The sequence below is a fragment of the Scleropages formosus genome, chromosome 6, assembly GCF_900964775.1.
Source record: "Scleropages formosus chromosome 6, fSclFor1.1, whole genome shotgun sequence".
NCBI lineage: Eukaryota > Metazoa > Chordata > Actinopteri > Osteoglossiformes > Osteoglossidae > Scleropages > Scleropages formosus.
Genome location: NC_041811.1, coordinates 897,641 through 920,182, shown reverse-complemented (window position 1 = coordinate 920,182; position 22,542 = coordinate 897,641). Strand labels below are relative to the sequence as shown.

The 22,542-nt window shown below is 46.4% G+C and overlaps 1 protein-coding gene across 1 annotated transcript in view; it reads right to left on the bottom strand.

Moving 5' to 3' along the window:
* The window catches only part of LOC108931913 (NACHT, LRR and PYD domains-containing protein 12-like), a 324,390-nt gene that overhangs the window by 14,097 nt on the left and 287,751 nt on the right, over positions 1 to 22,542 (bottom strand). The gene's annotated exons all lie outside the window — the stretch shown is intronic.

Genomic DNA, 22,542 nt, shown 5'->3' with positions numbered 1-22,542 from the left:
TCCATCTTTCTCCTCATCCTCCTAAAAACCTCCGTCCTCCTTAATACAATCAATCTACTCTTTATACCCGCCTGCAAAACATAAATACAATCCCTTTCCCCCTCCTCAACTTGCCTCCATCGTCTTTTAAGCTGCCTTCTCTCCAGGACAAGCCTTTCTATCACTACCTGCAGCCTAGACTTCACGACACCCAGCTGCTCCTTACTCCTCACCTGCATTATACCAAATCGCTCTGCCCCGTAGCTGTAAATAATCTCTGCAATCTATCCAACTTACTCTCTGCTGATCCCTTCAACTTACTCAAGATACCAACCAAATCATTATCCACAGTGTATAATATCACAGTGTCATGGTCGCGTCAGAGGGAAGCGGCGGACCCAAGTGCAGAGCGATAATCGTGGTGTCTTCGGGGAAATCCAAGAGAGGAGGTCAGAGGACGGGCAAAGGGTCTTCGAGGTGCAAACGTCGTAACAGGGAGGATCCAAAAGGCAAGGTCAGTGTTCAGGCAAGAGGTCGATAATCCGAAGGAGGCAGTAGATCGGGGGAACAAGGGACGGGTTCGGGGAAGGCGTTCAGGAATAGGAGATGGCTGGAGAAGGTCGCTAATGAGGAGGCAGATCAAGGTTCCGCATCAGCTGGTTGTCCGACGCAGCCTTTTATGCTGCGGTCTGCGTTGAGTCACAGGTGTTCCGTGTTGGTCCGAAGGTGTGGGCGTGGCACACAGCTTCTCTGCCTACTGGCCATTTAACCTTTGGCTGTTGCCCCCTTGTCTTTTCCTTCCCCGGTTTAACCCCTCCTGTCTGCAAACCTCACCTGTCTGTTCTTCACCGTCCTGCAACCCAGTGCCCAGTCCCACTTCCTCCGTACCAGGGGTGCTGATATCCTGTGGACTTTGGTATGAAACCTGCCGCTGGTCTTCAACCGACTGACTGGAGCTACTTCTCAAGAAGTAGTCATCAATGCAGGCCCCCCCGCCCTCCCAGATCCAGGCACCTTCTCCTTCCCTGGTGAATCCTCAGGCCTCTTACCGATGTCACCTTCCTCCACCCACAGACACAAATCTGCAGCTACCTTCCATCACCATCTAAACTAGCTCCCCCAATGCACAACTCGCTGCTCGTAGCCATAACCGCTCCAAGATCAAAAGCTGTAAAATCCACCTGTGAGTCATCTTCCACCCTTGCACTCGCTGACTCGTGGAGTATCACACCATTTGATTCATTTGTAGCCATGATGGGTGCATCCAACTGGCTTCCACTGCCAGTGATGCTGCTGCCCTGAGTTGCTAGCTCACAGCAGCCCCAGATGGGGTCTGTCCCCTCCTGCCAGCTGTCTTTCCATGTGACAGCACTACGCAGTTCACTAAGCAGGAGGAAATGTTGTACACGCATCACTGAGACCATGCTGGCATTCCGAAGTGTGGATATCCACAGTTTTTTTTTTTTTTTGCAATGTCTAACTTACAAAATTTAACTAGAAAAGTGCATTTTAATGGTATTAAATGATAAAATAGATTAATATTATACATATATTTTATCCATTTATGGCTTACTAAACTTTTTAACATTTTCTTTACTTTTCGTTTGCTATGCTTGTCTGCAGTGCTACGAGGCTTCCTGTACAAGGCCACAGAGCTACCAAGAAATTCCCATTTAATTGTTTCCAACCCAACCACAGTAAGTACAGTGTATTTAAGAGAGAAATATTCCAATAAGTCACACATTACAATACAGCTATTGTTATGCTTCCTTGTTCTCAGACACTTGGTCCTGTGTTAGTATGAAACAACAGAGCTAAACTCAACTAAGAAAAAAAGATTTTATAAAAAATGCTAATCTGTACAGAACCCAGTAATTTAAAATGTTCGTTAGATCACTGTGGACTGTAATATCTCATATATGAATAATTCAGTTTTGTTCTTTCAGTTATTCTGTTTGTATAGAACAGCATTAAAAGTGAAAGTATAAACAAAAAATGTTTATCTTCAAGCAGGAACAACGCAGATAGAACTGAATTTTTTTTTCTAGAAAAACATTACAGAATTATTCTGTTTTAGACAAAAACTCTGTACTAACCTTAGAAACTAGAGTAAATATCAAACAATGTAGTTTATGAAGTTAGAAAATATGCATCTGACTGTCAAAATGTCCACCAGGATCTGCTCACCTGCTGAATTTACAAGCTGTACTTTGACTCCAATGAATCTCGGCTGAAAATCAGAATGACTAGAGGATTATTGTCCACGTACCTAAGAAAATTACAACAGATGTTTTAGTCATTTAAGCTGAAATATATAGACCTGCACTGAATGAGTACATGAAATCATTAGGAGAACTTCAGTGTTGACAATATTTCTGTATGTGTTCCAGTAAAATACCTGAACACTTTCCAAGGTCTAGGAAATACAGTTCATGTACACTTTAACTATATATTCACAAATATATATACTTTATGCACACTGAATCCTGAACTTACAAACACAAGATGGACTGGAAGTCTGTTCATAACTTGATTTGTTTGTTGCTCCAAAGTCACTTTAACCACTAAGTCACAGTCAATAAAAGCTGCATAATACCAACATTTTTCATGGGTTATATTCTCTGAAAACCTTAGAGAAATCAATAATAGCAATAGCAAAACCAATAATAAATAAAAAATTGCTGGGGAGTGAAAATGACCTGAAGTTTTAATCAGAACTGAAGAAAGTTCTGTTTTCTTTTAGGAACGCTACACAGTTGCAAAGTCACCCACTTGGTGAGTTGATGGTTTTGTTTGATGAGTTACGGTATATGGTTTTGGAACATGTTTTATGGGTTTGTGTTCAGGCAGAATTTTGCAGCCTCAAATAATAGCATGACTGTGTGTTAGTCTCCTTGTTCCAGATTTGTTTCTTGTTACCATTTAAATGATTCTGAATGTTTGGATCGTTTATTGACTGGACACTGGATGATGGCTCCTGTTACACTCCAGACCTCCCCTACCAGCATTATGGACTAGATGCCATTGAGATGTGTGTGCTTGTCACCTGTCACCTGTCAGAGAGCTCTTTTTGCCTGCTTCCGATATGCAAAAATTGATGCAGGGAAATTGCCCCGCAGACATACTTTCTTTCTCACTAGTGGCAAAATGATCTGGGATGAGAGCCCTCAGTAACAAGCCAGAGAAGACGTGTCACTGTTCTCCAGTGCAAAGTACAGAGTTCTAGTGTCTAGCAGCTTCCTGGAGCCCTGTCCTGTTCCGCAGTTCCAGCACCACTCTCAGCCACTTGTAAAGTTACACCACTGTGCATCCTTCCTAGGACATGTGGGTCATCTCTGGTCACCATGGTGTGTTCAGGGTTCTGTGTAGGGAAGTTGCTCATTGCCAGGAAGGGGGGAACCTGCCACATGGCACAGAAAAGAATGCTGCTCCTTGGTGTGTCCTATCAGCCTGGGAAGCGTGTGTTTCACTGACCTTGTATTACTCACGCCTCAGTAATCATGTACTACTGAAGGAACGAACTGTGGGCCACGTCAATGTTACACACTGCTACAGTTTTAGCCACCACATTTTTTCCACTTTTTGTGAAATGGGAAATTGCATATTATGCCCTTTGGTTCTTTTATGGGACAGCTGGTAGTGTAGTGGTTGGAGCTGCTGCCTTTGGACCCCTAGATTGCAGGTTTGACTCTCACCTCTGGCTGTAATACCCTTGAGCAAGGTACTTATCCTAAATTGCTTCAGTAGAAATTACCCAGCTGTTCAAATGGGTAAATAATTGCAAGTCACTTTAGAGAAAGCGTCAGATAAACAAGTAAATGTGTTCCATGCAGAGTGTTTGTGTCTTTGACAGTTTCCCGGTGTCTTTCTACTGTTGTGACACCCACAGAAGTGTGTTAATGGGAGAAAAAGACAGTGGTGTGGTGTAACTTTCTTTTTTAGTCTGTATATTTTTTTGTTTTTTTTTGTTTCTTTAATTTTTAATTTGGGTGTTGGACTCTGCCAAGGTGGGGGGGGGGTGCGGTGGTGCAGTGGGTTGGACCACAGTCCTGCTCTCCGGTGGGTCTGGGGTTCGAGTCCTGCTTGGGGTGCCTTGCGACGGACTGGCGTCCCGTCCTGGGTGTGTCCCCTCCCCCTCCGGCCTTATGCCCTGTGTTACCGGGTAGGCTCCGGTTCCCCGCGACCCCGTATGGGACAAGCAGTTCTGAAAATGTGTGTGTGTGTGACTCTGCCAAGGTTGTGCCTTGTCTCCACTCCTGTTTGTGGTTTTCATGGACAGGAAGGCATTCTATGCTGGAGTCGGAAGGTGACGTCTCTGCTTTTTGCAGATGATGTTGTTCTTTTGGCACTGTCACATGGTTGCCTCCAACACGCACTGGAATCGTTTGCAGCCGAGTGTGAAGCGGTGGGGATGAGGATCAGCACCTCAAAGTCTGAGTCCATGGTTCCCTCACGGAAAAGGATGGTATGCCCCCTCCAGGTAAGGGGAGACAATTTGCCCCAGGTGGAGGAGTTCAAGTATCGTGGGATCTTGTTCACGAGTGAGGGAAGAAGGAAGCATGAGATCGGCCATAGACTGGGAGCAGCGGCAGCAGTAATGCGGCTGCTGTACTGGAATGTAGTGGTGAAGGGGGAGCTGAGCCATAAAGCGAAGCTCTCCATTTACTGGTCCATCAACGTCCCTACCCTCACCTATGGTCATCAACTGTGGGTGATGACCGAAAGAATAAGATCGCGGATACGAGCAGCCGAAATTAGTTTTCTCCGCAGGGTGCTGGGACTCACTCTCCGTGACAGGGTGAGGAGTTCGGACATCCGGGAGGAGCTCAGAGTAGAGCCGCTACTCCTCCACATTGAGAGGAGCCAGTTGAGGTGGTTTGGGCATCTGATAAGGATGCCCCCTGGGCGCCTCCCTTTGGAGGTATACCAGGCATGGCCAACTGGGACGAGGCCCCGAGGTCGGCCCAGGACCCGCTGGAGGGATTATATCTCACAGTTGGCCTGGGAACGGCTGGAGATCCCCCAGGTTGAGCGGGAGGTGTCACATCCCACGGGGTCACTGCCCCTCCTGGTCAGAGGCGGCGCCACTCAGTGCCGCTAGCTAACGCTTACCTATCACCTCACAGTCTCGTAGGACATGGAGGTATAAAAGGAGCCAGCGGAGCAGAACTAGTCGCGGATTCTTAATCAGCAGTTCTCTTGTGCTTCTTTGGCGATTGGTAGTCTCTTGTTCCCTCAGTCTGTTTCCTAGGTGTGCATGTTCCAGTCCCGAGTGCCCGTCCCGTCAGTTCCTGCCTCTTGTTCTTCAGTCCTGGTCCATCGTTCCTGTCCGGTATTTCGTCACGTCTCAGGGTTGCGGTCAGACTCACAGATTAGCATTTCACTGTTCACCGTAGTTCCAACACCGTGTGTGTTTCCTGGTCTCGTGTTCCTTGTTTCACTTCCACTGAGTGTCTTACAATACTCACCGTACACGTCTAACCTCACACTGCACGTGAAGTCATTATATATTTCGTCTGTGTTTGGACGTAATAGCAACGCGCGTCCGTGTCGGACTCCTGTCCGGACGCTACAGAAGAATCCGCCTGCTAATATGACTTCAGCGGAATGGCGTGAGCTGGCGGATCTGACAGAGGCGAACCAAGAACAACTCCTGGTTTGCACAAACGCCGCTAGCCGCATCACAGATCAATTGGAGCGGTTGACACGACTCCTCAGTCACGGTGGGCGGGGCGCCGATCCGACCAGTTCACAAACGCATGATGATTGGCGGACATGTCTTTTTGATCGTCTTTATGCTTCCTCGGGTCCTCGCGCGGAGCCCACGAGCCCTGGGCAGACCAATGGGATCAGCGCTACTGAGCAGCTGTCCGTTCCCTTCCAGGAGGCTTTGCAAGGTAGCAGAGATAAGAACCAGAATTACACAGAATACTCAATCTCCAGTCCAGCCTCTCTGTTCCCAGGGCCCTACTCTCCTGAGTCACCCTCTAGCCCAGACAGAAAGACAGAGAGACAGTTCTTCCCCAGCACCAAGAGTTTTCAGGTGCGTTCCTGGTCTCCAGTGGAGAAGACATCCAGCCCCCGATTGTCAAGACCACTCTCTCAGGAGTTCTCGCCGGATTACCGGAGCAACTCCGGGTCCAGCCGGACCCCGACGCCGCCAGGGCAGCAGGTGCCCTACAGCCCTGTGGACAATGAGCCGGCTAAAGCACGCAACCTTGTCAGCTGTGCAGGGCTCGAAGAACAGTGTGTCAGGCAGGGAATAATACGACTCAGTAACGGGCGTTTGACAGAGGAGGAAAGGAGGCGCCGTTTTCTGCAACGCTTGTGCTTTTACTGTGGGGCTGCGGATCACGTTCAGGTTTCCTGTCCAGTGCGGCCACCCCGTGGATCCCAACGGACCGACTTGCTGGTGAGTGATGTATCTCTCCATATCTCCCTGTTGACATTACCAGTTACAGTATCCTGGGGTTTCCAGCAGCAGCAGACAAAAGCTATGGTAGACAGTGGCGCTGCAGGGAATTTCATGGATCATGATATGGCCGCGTCCTGGGGCTTGCCCTGTGCCCGATGCCCTAAACCCCTGGCTATTAAAGCTATTGATGGCGCTCCAATCGGGTCGGGGCGTGTAGAGCAGCGCACAGAGCCTGTTACTATGCAGGTAGGGCCACTCCATAAGGAACAGATATGGTTCTATCTGATTAAGTCCCCTGAGAACCCCATTATTTTGGGATACCCATGGTTATGCACCCATGACCCTATTATCTCTTGGAGTGAGGGGAAACTGCTGTCGTGGGGAAAGCAGTGTCCCAAACACCTGGAGACGTCTTGTAACTCCACATCCATAGAGAGCCCTAATGCAGATCTGCCCCTGCAGCTTCCAAGGGAGTATGCAGATCTAGTGGCGGTCTTTAGCAAACACAAGGCTGCAGAACTGCCTCCTCATAGACCTTGGGATTGTGCTATAGATCTTTTTTCTGGCGCTACACCCCCTAGGGGGCGGGTATACCCTCTTTCTCAACCTGAACATCAGGCAATGGAGGCTTATATAACGGAGGCACTAGAAGCCGGACTCATCCGGCCGTCTACCTCTCCAGCTTCCGCTGGCTTTTTCTTTGTTGAGAAAAAGGACGGGGGTTTGCGCCCGTGTATTGATTATCGGGGGCTAAATGCCATTACTGTGAAGTACCCGCACCCCTTGCCTCTTATCACGTCGGCCCTCGAACAGGTTTCCGGTGCTACCATCTTTACGAAACTGGACCTTAGGAGCGCATATAACCTGATTCGCGTTAGGGAAGGGGATGAGTGGAAGACCGCTTTTAGCACCGCCCTCGGCCATTATGAGTACCTGGTCATGCCTTTTGGCCTGGCGAATGCACCTTCCGTATTCCAGGCTTTTGTTAATGAAGTACTCAGAGAGCTAATTAATCGCTCAGTATTAGTGTATCTGGATGATATCCTGATCTTTTCTCGGTCCCGTGAGGAGCATATTGGACATGTCAGGGAGGTGTTGCAAAAGCTGGCAGCACATAAGCTGTACGTGAAAGGGGAGAAGTGCCAGTTCCATGTGCACTCTGTGGATTTCCTGGGGTACATCCTAACACCCAACGGGGTCACGATGGATCCACAGAAGGTCTCGGCAGTTCTGTCATGGCTCCAGCCAAAGACAGTAAAGGACCTGCAACGGTTCCTAGGTTTTGCGAATTTCTATAGGCGCTTCATAAGGAACTTCAGTTCCGTTGCAGCCCCGTTGACTGCTCTGTTAAAAGGAGCCCCTAGGCGCCTGACCTGGACTCCTGAGGCTAGTCAGGCCTTTGAAGACCTAAAGAAGCGTTTTACTTCTGCCCCAATCCTGAAGCACCCTGATCCCAAACTGCCCTTTATTGTGGAGGTTGATGCTTCTGAGGCCGGGGTAGGGGCAGTGCTCTCACAGCGCCAGGGAAGTCCCCTGAAGCTCTATCCATGTGCGTATTTTTCACACAAGATGTCGCCTACTGAACAGAATTATGACGTAGGAAACAGGGAGCTCTTAGCCATAAAGATGGCCTTGGAAGAGTGGAGACATTGGTTAGAGGGGGCTACGCACCCATTCTTAGTGTTAACTGATCACCGGAACCTGGAGTATCTGCAGAAGGCAAAGAGGCTCAATTCCAGACAGGCGCGGTGGGCCATGTTCTTCACCAGGTTCCGTTTCACGGTGACCTATCGTCCTGGCTCCAAGAACGGCAAGGCCGATGCCCTGTCCCGTTTGTTCGAGGTATCGCCTCAGCTCTCCCCACCAGACACCATCTTGTCCCCGACGCAGTTTGTGGCTCCTATCCGTTGGGCTTTATTGGACGATATCCAAGCAGCCCAACGTCAAGAACCCGGTCCCAACGAGCAGCCCCAAGACAAAGAATACGTCCCGTCCACTGTTCGGTCCGAGCTCCTACACTGGGCCCATGATGGTCCAAGTACAGGACACCCAGGGGTCAACCGAACCTTGAAGCTTCTCTCTGAACGCTTCTGGTGGCCATCCATGAAACAGGACGTACGAGACTTCGTCCTTGCCTGCACCACATGTGCCCAGGCCAAGGTCCCACGGCAGCTGCCAGCAGGGCTTTTAGAACCACTCCCGATTCCCAACCGTCCATGGTCCCATATCGCGGTGGACTTCCTTACTGATCTTCCGTGTTCTGATGGAAACACCACCATATTGGTCGTCATAGATCGCTTTTCCAAGGCCTGTCGACTGATTCCTCTGAAAGGTCTACCTACAGCCCTGGAGACCGCGGAACTGCTGTTCCAACATGTCTTCCGGCTGTATGGCCTGCCAGAGGATGTCGTCTCGGACAGGGGACCCCAGTTCACCTCAAGGGTCTGGAAGGCCTTCTTTGCCCGCTTAGGAGTCTCAGTCAGCCTCTCCTCTGGTTATCATCCACAGTCTAATGGGCAAGTGGAACGCCTCAACCAGGAGGTTGGACGTTACCTGCGGAGTTACTGTGCTCAGAATCAAGCGGATTGGAGCAGATACCTCCCCTGGGCAGAGTACGCCCAGAACTCCCTGGTCCATTCGTCCACAAACTTAACTCCTTTCCAGTGTGTGCTCGGTTACCAGCCTCCGCTGTTCCCGTGGACGATGGAGACCAGTGGGTTGCCAGCTGTGGACGACTGGTACAAGAGGAGTGAGTCGGTGTGGGAATCCGCACATGTCCGTCTCCAGGAGGTGGTATCCAGCCAAAAGGAGAAGGCCGACAAAAGGCGTAGGACTGTATTGTACCAGCCAGGGCAGAGAGTATGGTTGTCCACCCAGGATCTCAAACTACATTTGCCCTCGAGGAAGCTTGCCCCCCGTTTCATCGGCCCATTCAAGATCCTGAAGAGGATCAACCCGGTTTCTTACCGTCTTCAGTTGCCCTCACATTATCGTATCTGTCCCACGTTTCATGTTTCGCGCCTCAAGCCCCATTGTGTTTCCGCCCTGCAGAGCCCAGCAGTCTCTCCACCTCCGCCGTTGGATGTGGATGGTTCTCCTGCCTACTCCGTCAGGGCCCTCCTGGACTCCAAACGGAGACGGGGTACGCTGTACTATCTGGTCGACTGGGAGGGCTATGGGCCGGAGGAGCAGTCTTGGGTGCCAGCACGGGACATCTTGGACCCAGCTCTTATTGAGGACTTCCATGAGTGTCATCCAGATCGGCCTGCTCCGTGACGGCGGGGGCGACCGCCTACCCGCCGGCGTTCTGCGGCTGGAGCCGCCCCTGGAGGGGGGGGTACTGTCACATCCCACGGGGTCACTGCCCCTCCTGGTCAGAGGCGGCGCCACTCAGTGCCGCTAGCTAACGCTTACCTATCACCTCACAGTCTCGTAGGACATGGAGGTATAAAAGGAGCCAGCGGAGCAGAACTAGTCGCGGATTCTTAATCAGCAGTTCTCTTGTGCTTCGTTGGCGATTGGTAGTCTCTTGTTCCCTCAGTTTGTTTCCTAGGTGTGCATGTTCCAGTCCCGAGTGCCCGTCCCGTCAGTTCCTGCCTCTTGTTCTTCAGTCCTGGTCCATCGTTCCTGTCCGGTATTTCGTCACGTCTCAGGGTTGCGGTCAGACTCACAGATTAGCATTTCACTGTTCACCGTAGTTCCAACACCGTGTGTGTTTCCTGGTCTCGTGTTTCTTGTTTCACTTCCACCGAGTGTCTTACAATACTCACCGTACACGTCTAACCTCACACTGCACGTGAAGTTATTATATATTTCGTCTGTGTTTGGACGTAATAGCAACGCGCGTCCGTGTCGGACTCCCGTCCGGACGCTACAGGAGGAAGCTGAGGGGGACAGGGGTGGCTGGGCCTCTCTGCTCTCCCTGCTGCCACTGCGACCCTTTTAGGACAAGCTGGACAGAAGATAAGATGAGATGAGATGAGAATTTTTAACTTCTGATTGATTAATGTTTATTCCTGGAACAATTTTGGATGTCCAGCCAGATAAGATGCAATAGAGATGAACACGGGAGAAAAGACCATAATATCCACACTGCAACTTTCTTCTCGTTATTAAAAAGATGCTGAGGTGGCTGAAACAGTGTCCCTTTTCCACTTTTCTCCACTGAAACAGTGATTCGCATGTGACACCTGTAACACTGTCAATATCTTTTCTTTCCTCTTTCACCTCTTTGTTCTTGTGCAAAGTATCCAGCTAATGAGAACTCAGATCCTTTTCATTTTTTATTATGTCTTAAGGAAGATGTTGGTTTATTAAGATTAGGTCAAATTGGCTTCAGTATAACAATTATACAGGTATAGGTATAACCATGTCCAAAACCTCAATAAAGTGGCAGAGAATTCAAAAGTTTGTCCATCTGTTTGTTCAGTTTCATGTGCATAACACACAACACAGCAGCATTTATGAAGTTCATTTTCATTTTGGAAAGACCACGGAGATGGTGGGCCAAGGATTCAATGTGTCCTGTGAGGACTGACAGAGTTGACATAGAGCTAATGGGAACATACAAGTACTTGGTGGACATCTGGACAGACTGGCGAGGACATGCTACAAGGAGACCCAGTACAAGTAAAGAGAATAGCCTTTACCTTCTGAGGAAACTCAGGTTATTTAGAGTGTGAAGGACTCTATGGGAGATGTTATACCAGTTGCTTGCATATGGATCAGTCTTTTCTGCTGAAGAACGCTGGGCCAGTGGTCTCATCACAGAAGATGACAACAGGATCAACAAGCTAATGAGGAAAGCTGGATGAGTCCGGGGAGTGAAGTTGGCCTCACTGGTGGAGGTCATACTGAGACAGACTGGATAAACTCCAGTCCATCATGAGCAATAATCCCCACCCTCTGAACACCACTATAGTAAAACACAAAAGTACTTTCAAGAACAGGCTGGTCCAGGTCTGGTAGCTCCTTAGAACACAAGTAATTTCTACCAGCAGCCACCAGGCTGTACGATAAGTCCTTACACTGCCTGGGAGGTGAATGGCCCCTTACTAACTGAGTGGCACTGAGCTGCTCCCTGTCCCACCACACTCTGTTTCACTTCACTTAACTCAACATTCTACATTAGGCTTCTGTTGATTCTTTAAAAATAATGTTTTGCATTAAGATGTCTTTACCTGTTCATGTAATTATTAATGTCACGCCCTCTGCTTCATCTCAATGAGGAACATCTGCGGCAACTCATGGGATGGGCGCATAAAAGGAGAGCTCAGAGCACAGACTGATGCGGAACCTCGTTCAGCCTTCGTACTCGCTAGCGTATCTTACCTCAGTTCTCCTGCCTTCCCAGAGTCCTTGTCCTTGTTTTTCTGTTCCTTCTCCTGTGTCTCCACATCTTCCTGGCTTTTCTTGACTTCTTGCCTGTTTTCTGGATTACGACTCTCTGACTCTCCTTTCGGATTACGTTAGCACATCGGTGACCATTTTCCTGTTTCTTCAATCATGTCTTTTAGATTTCACCCTTGAGAAAACTTCCTGCGCCCTGCACTTGGGTCCGGCACTTCCACACCATGACAATTAACATACGTATTTCATTTTGCAACTAGTTTTTCACCTCATATATATGTTTGGTTCCTTTATTTTTGTATGATTGTATACATGTTTAACACTGTATCCTGCTGTTACCAAAGGGAATTTCTCTCTGGGACAAATGAAGTTTCATTCATTTGTTTGTTTGTTCGTTCATTCATTTAAATAAGTGGGAAAACATTCCATTTCACACATAAGGACACAGGTTACCCTTATTTCTTCTGGGTTCTTAGTGTAGATTCCTTACAAATATTGTAAGCTTCCATTTTATACCACATTAATTAACCATACTTTATTCCTCCCTCCAATATCTTTCCCTGGCTGTTGTGGGTGATGGGGTACTATGGTAATATTGGACTGAGACAGTAACTTGTGGGTTTGGTGTGGTGTCAGGTTATAGTATTGCTGGGGGGTGGAGGTGATGTAAATGTTCTGAGTGGCCTAGGGGAACAAGTGTTGGAAAGAATTGTTCCTACTGTTTTTGTCAAGGCTGCTACCAAAGAAATGTTGGTGTGTAAGAAAGAGCACTTGTTGAGCAGCCTGTCTCCTCAGCGTGTCTCCAGCAGCACAGCTGGGTGTACCACAGTATCAGTCCAACATTACCATAGTATCCCCAAAGTGAGTCTGCTGCAAATAACTGCTAGAAAATCCCTCACTGGCATTTGCTGCATACTGTCTTCATAGGGTTCATTTATTCCTTCAAAGAGGATTCCCATTGTGAAGGGATCCAATTAATATTATTTCTTATGAGGATAAAAATCAGTTCATGAATGAAAAATGTGTGAGCAGAAATTATTTAAAACTCAAAATGAAAGGTTTTTCTATGCATGACATCAACATATTTTATTATATTCAACAATATGTATTCTTAACTTGCCATTTAGAGTAGATCTAACATTTAGCATAAAGACAAATCCTTTTTTGGCACTAAGAACTGTAGAGATTTATGAGAAATGCTCTAGTTAGTATATAATAAGACAAAAGTGGTGGGGCACTACTTTTTGCACATGTATTTATATGTCATGTCTGGTTCCGGAGGGAAGCGGCGGACCTAGCAGAGCGGTATACGTGGTGTATTCGGGGAAATCCAAGAAAGGGGGGTCAAAGAACAGGCAATTGGTCTTCGAGGTGCAAACATCGTTACAGGGAGAATCCAAAAGGCGAGATCGGTACAACACAGGCAAGAGGTCGATGATCATAAAAAGGTACAGGATCGTGGGAACAAGGGATGGGATCGAGGAAGGTGTTAGGGAACAGGAACTAGAAGCGCTCAAAGGTCGCAAACAACAAGGCTGAATAAGGTTCCGTATCAGTTGCTGGTCTGATGCAGACTTTTATGCCCCAGTCTGCGCTGCATCCCAGGTGTTCCATGTCGGCTCGGAGGTGTGGGTGTGGCATTATAAAAGTTTCTCTTTCACTCTTAAAGATAATGAGAGGTGTTGATGGTGCGGTGGCGCAGTGGGTTAGACCACAGTCCTCTTCTCCGGTGGGTCTGGGGTTCGAGTCCCACTTGGGGTGCCTTGCGACAGACTGGCGTCCCGTCCTGGGTGTGTCCCCTCCCCCTCCGGCCTTGCGCCCTGTGTTACCGGGTAGGCTCCGGTTCCCTGTGACCCCGTATGGGACAAGCAGTTCTGAAAGTGTGTGTGTGTGTATGTGTGTGTATTTATAATGTCAGAAGAAAACTGTTCGAACATATGGAGGTGTCCAGTGTCACGGAGCAGAAGTTGAGCGGAGAAGGTATAGACCTTCAGAACCTGTGCAGGCTGGGGATGGAGATAGAAATGGGATGAACTGGTCACAGCATATTTTCCATGGGACAGATCACACACACACACACATTTTCAGAACCGCTTGTCCCTTACGGGGTCACGGGGAACCGGAGCCTACCCGGCAACACAGGGCGTAAGGCCGGAGAGGGAAGGGGACACACCCAGGACGGGACGCCAGTCCGCCGCAAGGCACCCCAAGCGGGACTTGAACCCCAGACCCACCAGAGAGCAGGACTGCGGTCCAACCCACTGCGCCACCGCACCCCCTGGGACAGATCAGTCAACCTATAATGTGTGTTTTGTTAGATTGGTTTGCTTTGTTATAATATGTAAGAATATTTCAGTTACATAGTTTTAAACTGTATTTATCTGTGAAATTTATCCCATGGGACTTGTCAATAAAATACAGAAAAGATGCTCAATGAAAAAGTGTATTTATTGCATGTATCTATAACATGGTCCACGTTTCCACAGTTTGAAGTTCATTCAATGACAGCTGTTTGTTCCAAAAGGTGTTAACGGCAATTCTTTGGCAAGACCCACCTGTACATCTCACAAACACTTTATTAAAAGCAAGTTTTTCCTTTTTTCCTCCATACATCCCCAAAGTTCACAAAAGGCACCAGCTGAGATTCAATTCAATTCATTTTTATGGAGCGCTCTTCTCACCCAGCGATACAGAGCACTTGAACACAGGTATGAAGCAAAAACACAGGCATAAGACAAAACCCAAGGACCTGTATAACTAAGCCAATACAACTGCTTTCTATGAACCTCATTAGTTCCCATGTCTATGAAGGGGTTGAAGATCAACTCACTGGTTTACAGATTCTTGATCAGCTCTTCAAGCTGTTGACTAGCAGCTCTCCTTTACTCACATGCATTCAATAAACTGGATAAACTGGATAAATTCATTATTTCAACTAGTTATTTTAAGGTAGAATAGTTGGTGTGACTTTGAATTCTTCACTGTTTCAACCTACTGAATTATATTTTGAAAGCTAATATGACAATGATTTGTCCTTTGAACATGATAATTTGTTTTAAAAAAAATTAAATGTCATGCATTGTATCCAGGGGGCGCAGTGGCACAGTGGGTTGGACTGGGTCTCGCTTGGGGTGCCTTGCGACGGACTGGCGTCCCGTTCTGGATGTGTCCCCTCCCCCTCCAGCCTTGTGAGCCCTGTGCTGCCGGGTTAGGCTCTGGCTCCCTGTGACCCCATATTTGACAAGTGGTTTCGGATGATGTGTGTGTGTTTTCATCAAAAAGTCACATAGTTTTTGTTTGCAGTTGGGAAAAGCAAAACCTTCAATTTGCACCTGGAGGTTTTCACGTAAAGATGTGAAATACAGTTTAAAAAAGTAATATTAATATTATTAATATTTATTCCACAAGTTATGAAGAGTAGGGGGGTGCGGTGACGCAGTGGGTTCGACCGGATCTTACTCTCCGGTGGGTCTGGGCTTCGAGTCCCGCTTGGGGTGCCTTGCGGAGGACTGGCATCCTGCCCTGGGTGCGTCCCTCCCCTCCAGCCTTACACCTCTTTTGCCGGGTTAGGCTCTGGCTCCCTGCATCCCTGTATGGGAAAAGTGGTTCAGACAATGTGTATGTGAGTTATGAAGAGATCAACCATGTGCTTACTGGAGTGAGCAGGACTGTTGACTTCAGTAAAACCGATGGAATTTAAGAGACATAAAACTATTAGCAAGTTGACCCAATGACACATCTATATGAATATTGAAGTGGCCCATCAAGATTATTTGATCATGAGTGATGTTCAAATCGGCTATAAAGTTATTAAATTCACGAAGAAAAGAGTACAGCCCAGGGGAGACGGCAGATGAGCCGAAGCATGAGCAATATAAGATTTAGAGGTGGGACGTCTGAAGTTAAAGATTTCTGGGGATGTAGGCCATTATGTAAAAGGTGACTTCACCTCAAAGATGCAAATGTCATGCCATAACTAGGGGGCGCAGTAGTTAGTGCGCAACTGGACATTGCTGAAAGTTTAGATTCCCCAGACTTGTCAGGTACCTCAGCAACCTGATTAAAAAAAACAGCCTTATAACCATTAAACACATGTAAAAAAATATATAAAACTAATCTATAGGGAAAACGTTGGTTTTACTTTACCCCAACAAAGAGCTACCTGTACACTGGTTGGGCGGCTGCCGGAAACTCCTGATACAATCCTGACCTGAACACTTCATCCTCACTGAAAAATACATGCATGAAGGTAAAACACAGCACCACACACACTACCAATAAGTTTTAAACAGAGAACCCCAAATATGTGTCCCACAAGGTTACATATAAATTAGAGGACTGCTGGACTGTCATGTCGACAGGACCCAATGTCTGCTTCTCTCTGGTACACATGAATGGTCCACGCTGACTCTCCTCTCCTGCCACCTCACCTCACCTCCAAAATGACAGGGATTGATACGATTATGTGGACATGCTACTCTGCATTCTAGGAGTCTAGTGGCTATATATCTGCTCTGATGGGAATTGAGGACCTGGATGGACATAACTTTCGGCACCAAACTGGAGGTTTTAATGATGACGTCCTTAGCCAGAGCGTTCTTCTCACGCAGTGACACAGAGCACTTCAACACAGGCATAAGGCAAGAAAAACAAATACATCAGAACAGTGGAAAAGATCTACTGTGCTCATTCCCTCTGTATGTGATGGTCCTTATAGAAACCAAGGGAAGGAGATGATGTGGTGTTTTGATGGATACTGCAATGACAGAAAATGTCAGTCACAGTAAGAATGTAAACATTAATTCAGAGAACTAACACAGAGTGTTTGTGGCATAAAGAGAACTGCAGTTTTTTTGATAAGTATGTCAAACACAGATGCTGGAGAGTACAGATTCTGATTTATTACTGACAAGAACAAACGGTTTCGGAAACATGGAGAGATCTCACTATGGTACTCTCATGTTATCATAAGTTAGAGCGTAGTGTTTAAAAATTTTCTGCTTTATCCCTTTTAATGAACTCATATTTGAACCAATTTGCTAATATTTTTAACCCTCACTTTTTTTTGTCCTGTCCCAGCCAACAAAATTTTTCTTCCATTTTTCAGCAGCTGTTTTTACCAGTGCTGAGTTGCTTGACCAGTATGTCTTACACACCTTATTTTGCGTTAAATACATTCACACTTGATCTTATGTTAATGTCTTGCATACATACAGTTTATGTAATCCATGTTGTCTGTGCAGGTAACTGTTGTTTAATGCAGCACCATGCTCCTGGAAGAACATTGTTTCATTTCACTGTGTACTGAAATGACAATAAAGCCTCTCTTGACTTGTCTCTCTAATGGCCTGGGTGTCCATAACTCCACAGTGAGACAAATATTCTAAAAATGTAAGAAATTCAGCAGTGTTTCTACTTTCCAGAGGACAGATAGGGGGTGGAAGTCCAGAGGTGGAGCGCAAAAGGGGCACTGATGTTGTTGGATGTGGATGGGCAAGTGGGAAGGCAGGGTTTGGTTCTGGCCATTTGCAGCAGTTGTGGAGTGCTGCACCGAAGGCTGACAGATGGCGGTTGATTTTAGAGCGGGCCTGGGGGGAAGAAGAAGAGGTGAGGCGTACAAAGGCAGTCGCATTAGTTAAGCAGGATCAGTGGGTGAACTAATTAGGCGTGGAGAGGAGGAAGTTATGCTGGCAAAATGTGTGAGCTATAGAGGCAAGTCGCCTTAAGCTTATTGTTAGAGTGACTTATGAAGTGCTGCCAATGTCACAGAATGTTAGTAATGCGATGGTTCTTACAAGTTCATAAAGTACATAAAAAATTGTGTACGTTTTAAAAAAGAAAATCAGAAGTACAATAGATCTGACTGGTCATTTAAACAGGCAAGAACATTACTCACTCATGGCAAATATAATACATCAATGGGATAATAATCACAGAACAAAGAACACACTGATACAAAATGTTGTTCCATATACAGTTTAAAAAGAATGCATAATTTTTCTTGTGTTTTAAGAAGTGGAATAGCAACAGACAACTACAGAATACAAGGTGCCCAGCACCACAAAATAATTTCACCTCAGTGAAATTTAAAAAAAAAATAAATAAATAAAATTACTCACAATGAAACCCTAACCCTCTCATGTTTAACCACGGTTCTCTATTTTATTTACCCATAGTTCCCTGTATAGTACATGCTGTTGAGGTTTTGCAAGCAAAAACTACAATGTGTTGTCATATGACATCTTGAGAATTTTGAATTTTTATATTGCAAGATGTACAACGGGAGGAATCAAGAGAATAAAAGAGTGAAAAGACTTGGGCACATCATCCAAGCCACAGGAGTAACAGAGATGGGAGCTGGAGAGACACTGAACTTCTGGACTCTGCTCATCCAACCTGGTAAGAACTACAGCAACAATAACAATCAATATATTTTAATTGTGAGAAATGTTCAACATATTGCGGCGCGCAGGGCCGTGGGTTCGGATGGGGTGAAGGAGAACGCAGAGGCAGCGTTCGTGTCAAACGTTTTATTAGAACACCACCGGCACGCAGGAAAATAATTTTCTCGGTCCGAGGACCTCATTTCCCCCAGGACCTGCTCGTCTAGCCAGCCTTCCCAGCCTGCTTAGCACCCCGAGGCTCTTCTCTTTCTCCCCTAGCAGACGAAAACACCCCCTTATATTCCCTCTACATCACCAAAAGATAACCAATTACATTAAACACATTTCCCGCTGGAACACAGTAATGGAGGTTGTTACAATATTGATTTAATGTGATGTTTGTCGTAACATGGTTAAGCGGATAAAGTATTTAAAGAGGAATATTTAGTTTAAGATTGTCATTATATGGTGCATTGGTTCAGAAAAAATTGGATCTGAGATGTATTCCATTTAAATAAAAGTACATTTGTGTTTTCACCATTTCCTGTAGGAATAATAACAGTACAAATCTAAATATCTGCATATAATTGTTTTCTTACTTCACTGATTTGATGTTACTGGATATTTATACATTTTTAAATATTTTAATTACAGCTGAACATAAATGTGGTTCTGAAGGGTACAGTAGTAGTCTACTGAGATTTGATAAGGCAAATTTTAGCTGATGAGCTCATATTTCACACAATGCTACGATTTATGAAACTGAATTGTATTTAAATACAGGGGGGGCTGGGCGGGGCTGGGCGATTCGAGTCGGTCGGGACCCGGGCGTCATCTCAGGGATTGGGTTCGTTTCTTCTCCCTACTGCTGGGCACCGGCGGGGAAGAAATAGGGTGTGAAATCAGCCCCAGCTGTGGCTGCTTTGCCTGTCTCCGCCCCCTCCTCTGCTGGCCGCCTCGGCGTGCTACACACCAATCTCCACCAGTCTGATAACGCACTGCCAGCCTCGTTCCCTCACTTCACCGGCCAACTCGATGTACTTTAGTTTCTTCCTCTCAAAGTCATCTTCTAATGCATCTGGGAAGGGTATCATTAACTCAATGAAGGACAGTACCCGTGCGGCCTCGGAGTACAGTACAATATCGGGTCTCCTTGCTGTAATTGCAATGCACTGCGACATCTGCAGCCGTTTTCCCACGTCCGCTAGCAACTTCCAGTCTCGTACTTCGCTTAAAACTCATACGGCCGCGTCCACGTGCGTGATGCAACGCTCTCCCGCACAGAAGAACTTACCTTCTCCCGCCATGCGAGAGAGAATTAATCTCAATCCGTTTATATTCTCTAACAAGCATGCCAAAGATTTTTGCACTTCATTCCAAGTATAAACTAACCTTGCACGCAGACAAAATGAAATGCCGGCTATTATTATAATACGGTACCATCACACAACTTGAAGCTGCAAGTCAGCTCCGTAGCTACCCAGCAACTAAGATTCTGTAGAGTAGGAAGAACATCTTAGGTAACTCCAATAAGAAGCGTAATATGACCGGGGTCCCACCAGCCGATTTTCGTTTCTCCACACACTCCCACCCAAACATCACTCCGGCACTCCATGCAGCACGTCGCGTCTTCCTGCTCTCCAGCAACTTAGCTTTACTCCACAATTTTATTGGCTCGCCAGCACCGAGCCCCGCCCTACCTACCTGCACCTGACCAACCACATCTCTGTGCTCAAGCGCCGTCTGTGCACGCGCAACAGCTTCCCGTGGATTGCACTTACATCCTGTTTTTAAACTTGCAGGTACCGATATCACCATTGGGTCTCTCGTGCTTGACAATGTCAGTTCTAAGCCAACCTTGGCACACTTGAATTCTTCTACTAGAAGAGTCAGTGGCAACTCCAAGACCCCCTATCCATACAAAGCCACACTACTCAAACAATGAGGAACCTCCAACCAGCTCCTATGCTTTGCTCATAACACCTTCCAGTCTTTCAACCCCTGACATAGAAATCTTGCGTATAATACTTAGCTGCTATCTAATACGAGGCAATAAACCAAACTGCAAGCACAAAACCTTCAGCTTCCCTGGTAAAAAAAGATTTATCAATCCTATTAATTCCCTGCACTACATCCTCCCTTAATCTTTTAACCCGCTCCCTGTTGCTTAGTGAAGAATCATACCATCTGCCCAAGCTCTTAATTGGCTTTTCAGCCACTGATGGGATCTTTTCGCCATCACTCTGAAAATTCTCCTGCAATAACTTTCCTTTAACTATTGACAAGCTCCTGCACTTGCTAGGTTTAATTTTCAATCCGGCCAGCTTTAGATTTCCATTTAGCTTTGTTAATAAGAGACGAGTACATGAGATGGTAGTAGTAAGCATGGTCATGTCGTCCATATATGCTCTGATTGGCGGGAGGCGAGAACCATCCTTCAGCCTCATACCCTCAGCCACCCATCTCAAAGCCCTTATTATCACCTCCATAGCCATGGTAAAAGCCAGAGGCGAGATTGTGCATCCGGCCATTATCCCAATCCCCAGCTGCTTCCAAGATGTGGTATATTGTTTGGTACAAAAATAAAACTGGATGTCTTCAAAATACACCTTAACCAGTCTCGTTCTTGTTGTCACAAACCCCCTTGCAGCTTCTCAAGTTCGCAAATGACGAGACCGACTCCGGGGTTTCTAACAAAAACATTACATTTAATTAAAATACCAACAAAACATCCGTCGCTCCACTTGTACACTCTTGAGGCAATACTCTTCTTCTCTACTACTCTGGCATTTACCCAAAAATAAAGAACGTAATTAACGTATGGACATCTAGTGGCAGTTCTATAAATCGCATTCCAAATTGTACAATTAAAACTCAATGCCAATCATTCATCAGCAATTACAAGTTGACAACCAGATACAAACAGCACCTTTCCACACAACATCAACAACACAAACAATAAAAACACAACACTCGTAATACACACACACATTTTCTGAACCGCTTGTCCCATACATGGTTGCTTGGAACCGGAGCCTAACCCAGCAACTCCGGAGGGGGAGGGGACACACCAGGACGGGGCGCCAGTCCGTCACAAGGCACCCCAAGTGGGACTCGAACCCCAGACCCACTAGAGAGCAGGACCTGGTCCAATGCACCACCACACCCCCGCTTGCTTGTAATACACTCTGGGAATTTAAAAAAAAATCAAATGCCTTCCACAACAAACATGTGGTACTGAACCAAAGGCATTTGTCAAGTCCAAAAAAATCACGTGGAGGTCTTTCCCTTCTGACTTGGCCTCCTTGATCTGATGCCAGATCATACTACAATGTTCTAAATAGCCTGAAAATCTTGCAATTCCTGCTTTCTGCACAGATGTGTCAATTAAATTGTTTGCTAACAAATATGCAGACAATCTCTGCGCCACGACACTAAAAAATATTTTCCCTTCAACATTAAGGAGGCAAACTGGCCTAAATTCCCCTGTTTCTACCACATCTTTCTCTTTGGGTAAGAATACCCCTCCTGCTGTCCACATCAAGTTCAAGACTGTCTGAAAGATCATGAAATGACTATGAAACTGATAGGGTAGCAGTTGAAGCAGTTACTTTTGGATCTGAAGTCCTCAGGATTGAATGCTGATTACTGTTGCATCACCTTTGAGGACAGTACTTATGCTCAAATGTTCTAGTAAGATTAGCCTGCTGTATAAATGGGTAAGTTGTATGTAGGTGCCTTTATATTGTAACGACCCCCGTTAACTGTGTTTGAGTGGGAAATGTGTTTATTGTGTTTGGTTAGATTTTGGTGACGTACGCGGAATATAAGGGGGTGTTTGCGTCTGCCAGGCGGAGAAAGAGTGAGCCTGGCGGCGCTAAGCAGGCTGGGGAGGCTGGGAAGGCAGGGAACGCTGGCTAGAAGCGCAGGTCCTGGAGGAAACGGGGTCCTTGGACCGAGAGCATTATTTCCCTGTGTGTCGGTGTTCAATGAAATGTTCAAAATGAATGCTGTCCTTCTTCGCCCCATCCAAACCCATGGTGCTGCGTGCCACAGTATAGTAATTTTCTCTGGAGAAAAGCCTCAACAAATTAAATAAATGTAATTTACTGGGGATCTGAATCTGGTAAAGAGCCAACCTACCTGCAGTCACCCACCTTGAAGGCTGCTTTCTTCTGCTTAAGAGTTCAGATCACTTATGACCAAGGGTTTGTTTTTGGGGAAGTAGCAAACAGTCGTGGTGTCCTCTTTTTTTGTTTCATTCTACAACAGTCCTTTTGTTTAATACAGAAAGTGTATTCTGCAATAACTGTTACATTCTGAGCACAGAAAGTGAGTGACTATTACATTTTTTTCCAAAATATGTGTGGAGAGTCCAATTAACTTTCTATTCCTCAGCTGCTGCACAAGGGCAGA